Source organism: Leucoraja erinacea, chromosome 1 (genome assembly GCF_028641065.1).
Source record: "Leucoraja erinacea ecotype New England chromosome 1, Leri_hhj_1, whole genome shotgun sequence".
Lineage (NCBI taxonomy): Eukaryota > Metazoa > Chordata > Chondrichthyes > Rajiformes > Rajidae > Leucoraja > Leucoraja erinaceus.
The window spans coordinates 96,608,692-96,612,960 of record NC_073377.1 but is presented as its reverse complement, the minus strand read 5'-3'; the positions used below and the strand labels follow the sequence as shown (position 1 = coordinate 96,612,960).

At 47.6% G+C, this 4,269-nt stretch overlaps 1 non-coding gene across 1 annotated transcript; it reads left to right on the top strand.

Moving 5' to 3' along the window:
* The first annotated feature begins 1,052 nt into the window (after positions 1-1,052).
* trnag-gcc (transfer RNA glycine (anticodon GCC)) lies at positions 1,053-1,123 on the top strand. The gene has a single exon. It is a non-coding gene; the product is annotated as a tRNA-Gly (tRNA).
* The last annotated feature ends 3,146 nt before the right edge of the window (positions 1,124-4,269 follow it).

Here is a 4,269-nt window from a genome sequence, read left to right as displayed (position 1 = left end):
GGTTGTATTCAGGTGACAGCAGGGCACGAGATGTAGTCAATACATTACATGAGATGGAACGGCAAACGGGTAAAATGTTTACATTTGTTTTGTTCACGTTTTGTATGACATTTATATTTGTAATTCAAAACTATTTCCATCTTTCACCGAGGCCACGTTGGATAGAATGTGCAGCAACTTCTGTGTCACTGAGTCCGACTGTTTGCAGAAGCCTGGATGATCAACCATTGCACTACATGTCTGAGGAAAGTGTCTGTCACTTGACTGGAAGATCCAAGGTGATCGGGGAGCAGTCGCTGTTGCACTGACTTGCGCACACATTACTGGGCACATGGACAATTAGCTGCATTGATCGCAATCACAACTCTACACACATGGCCATGCCCACGTGGGCCTGTCCACCCTCTTATTTCAAATACTATTTCCTAATCCCATGTCTTAATCCCCTCCCTCCCTCACTTCCTTTTCTGCACTCATCTCATTTGCTCATCGTTTAAGCCTCCTGCTTCCTCTATCCTCCAATGAATCTCTGACCTTCCACCTTTGAAAATCACAGAGTCTCCTGGCTTCATGGATCACCTCATGAGGCTGAGGCACAAAACCAATCAACCAGCTTTGGGAAGTAGGAGAAACGGAGAAAAACTATAGTGACACGGAGAACATTTCACCTCCGGGCAGCACCCGAGATCAGGATTGAACCCAGGTCACTGGACCTGTGAGGCAACAGAATCAACTGCTGTGCCAAGTCGGTCAAGTTTGGCCTCTTCTTGGGGCATGTTGTGCATGCTGGTCAACCCAGGTGAGGAGGGTGGGGACATCCCTCAGGACTGAAGACTGGGGCAATATTCTCTAGCGTTCTGCACACTAAAGGGTTAAAGGAACACGGGGAATAATGCAGGAGACTGTGATTAAGGAAGAAAATGAACCACAATCTTGCTGAGTGGTCTAATACGTTGCAGAAGCCAAATGACTAATGTATAATACCTAAAAAAGGATATTCCCTGCGGATGCAACTATTGAGTACGCTGACAGCAAGATTATTATCATCTGTTGCATTGGTGGTTCAGTGGTAGAATTCTCGCCTGCCACGCGGGAGGCCCGGGTTCGATTCCCGGCCAATGCAGTTGAAATGTTTTCTTCCTGGCTGTATTCCTCCCCAGTTTTTTCTTGGACTTAACCCTCCTAGTGCCGACTCTGACCCCGTCTGTTTATCATTTTATTCTGGCAACTTGGCAATTGCTGCTCAATCTTCCAGCTTTCTCAGGTCTCACTTAAGTAATTTGAAAGCAGCACCGTGCTCGATAAACGGGCACCCGCTCTGTCAGATGGTTTGCTGCCATCAGATCATGGACACTCTCACCAACACACCGGCTGCAGACTATCTGCTAGTTATTATCCCCCTGCCTCTGGGAGCCTGACTCTGCACAAGTTGCCTGCTGCTGCGATGCCAAGAGACCATAATATCTCAGTGCCTGTAGTCGTAAGCGTATTGAAGACTTTGTGTCAGTGCAAGTCACGCCTTAACTTTTTTCCACGCACTGCGGGAAGCACACATCATATTTATGTTTTCTGATCGTACAAAACGAGGGTGGATTATGAGTAGGCGGTGAATCATTGGAATTCCCTACCCTGGTAGGCGATGGAGGCCCAGTTATTGAGTTAATCCAAACCCAAGATGATAGACATCTGCGCAGAGGCAATCCGCACGTGGAAATGATGCTGGACAATGGCGCTGAGTTGTTCCGTCACCTATGATGTTGATGAAAGGTGGTGCGGGGTTGGTTGTCTATTCCTGCTTCTAACGTTTTTGCCATTTTCTGTAAATCTTTTCTTTGAATGTCAGAAACAAGTTTCCCATCGATCCAAAGGTAACGGTCAATAACGTGTTGCTGGGTGAGCAGAATGAGGGCTGTGTTTACGTGGCACAGAACTCACTGTGCAACAGCTTTTATCCATCCCAGCATCGCTAATCTCGGTCTCCTGCATTGGCCAGGTTATAAACTCGCGTTGATAGTCCCGTCTATGCAGTCTGGAGCCGAGCCTTAAACACCAGCCTGGCCAGGTGCCAGCCGTGTACTAGTATGGAATTTGAACTGTTGTTTCGGTATGAAACCTGTACTGGCAATCAATCTTATCATCTGTATAAAATCTGTAGCAAAGTGATATGTTGCATTGCATTAGTGAATTTGTGCCAAGATCTCTTTTTGACATGTGTGAACAGGTAACAGAGTGGATGAGAAAGACAACATTTATTGGCCACTCCTTCCAGGAGTAAGAAATAGTGGCAGGTTTCCACCTTGAAACTCTGTAGTTCATGCAGAGAGGTTATCCCTCAAGGCACTTGAATATGGAGCTCCAGGTTTCTGACCCAATATTGAAGGAACAATGTATTTCAAGTCAGTATGACTTATGTCTTAGAGGACAACAGCGGGTTGTGCTGTTTCCATGTGCATGAAGATACCACCAATGCTATCTCTTTAAATCCCTCTGTAGAAGGAGCACCATATGTTGCACATTGCCTGTCCATTCCCTCCACAGATGCTGTCTGACCAGCTGAGTTCCTGCACACTTTGTGTTTTGCTGGATTCCAGCATCTGCAGTTGATTGTGTAACTACATCCGGCATATTATCCATTCACCTTCCACCCATCCCCTCAGCCACCTACTGCCCCATTCAGATTCAGATTCAGATTCAGATTCAATTTTAATTGTCATTGTCAGTGTACAGTACAGAGACAACGAAATGCATTTAGCATCTCCCTTGAAGAGCGACATAGCAAACGATTTGAATAAATAATAATAAGTGTCTTATCAAAAGGGAGGGGATGGTGAAACTGGCAGTCACTCAAGGTAATGTTGTTGAGTAGAGTGAAGAGCCGCCGGAAAGAATCGAAGGTTACACAAAAAAGCTGGACCTCAGCGGGTGCGGCAACAGAGAGACCTAGTAGTTTCGGGCCGAAACCCTTCTTCAGACTGATCGGTAGGAGGGTAAACAGTCCATGAAAGGGGGAGGAGGAGCCCGAGTCCTTGGGGATGCTGAGCGCCCTCCGCAGGGGGCTGAGGAAGCTTTGGACAGACTCAAAATTGGGAGAATTCGAGGTTCAACCGGGGTGCATGCGTTGGGCAATTTGAGGTCACCAACCTCTGCAACCTCCCTGAGTCAGCACTTCAACTGCCCCTGCAGACACTCTGCCCCTCTGTCCTGGGTCCCTCCAGGCCAGAGCGAGCAGGTCCCAAATTGGACTCTTTAGTCACTTCATATTCATTACAAAACCAGCATTGGGGGCATAACATCGAATCCTCAATTTTGTTAGTCCTTGCTGTCCCCCCCCCTTCCTCAGCCCCCCTGCTTCTCCCATCCTCCCAAACGAGACTGATTTCTACTTCTAGTGCTACAGAGAGCGAATAAATGCCTGAGTATTTACATCTTATCAAAAGTTTAGGGGATGTAACCTAAACTGGCTGATGTCTCCAATAATGGAGAAACAATGACTGGTTGATTAGCTGAGTGAAAGTTAAATTGTTGTGGAATTGGACCTGACGTGTTTAGATTTGACAGGATCCAGGCATCCACTCAGGACCATTCCCACGTCACTATTGACAACGACCCCCCCATCGCTGGTGGGCCACCCGGCCACATCAATCTGGGATCACCATGGCTGGGGCTGTGTGAGGCACAGCAGGCGCTGTGGAAGACGGTGCCAGCTGAGTGAAGGAGCTTTTAATCACGTGACATCTGGAGCAAATATAAATAAGAGGAACAAAATCAGAGAATGTGAGAGAAAAATGAAAAGTGTGGGTGTAGTGGGACATAGACGCCCTAGAGAGAAGCAGAACGATGGAGATGGAGATGCAGGGGATCCGGACATTCCCCCCCCCCTTCTCTGCAACTTAAACCATGTTGGATTTCTATTTCTTCCATTTCTGGTGAAAGGTCGCTGATCTGAAATGTTAACTGTGTGTCTCTCTCTCATTGCAGATGTTGGCTGGATTACTGAGTCACTCTGGCCTCTACAGTTTGATTCCCATCCCATTCCCTGCAGCAGTTGCACTCCCCTACCTCCAGCTGCTGCTCCTTCCTCTCAGCAACTTGCCCCAAGCCCTTTGACATCCTGGTGCAGAAACAAGGAACAACAGATGCTGGTTTACACAAAAGGGCTTTGTGACACCCCCACAGCGGGTCAGGCAGTCAATTTCTCTACAGCATGCTATCATTTTGCCTGACGGTGCATGTCACCCAGCAGGAGCCCAGCAGAAGAGACTGCAGTGA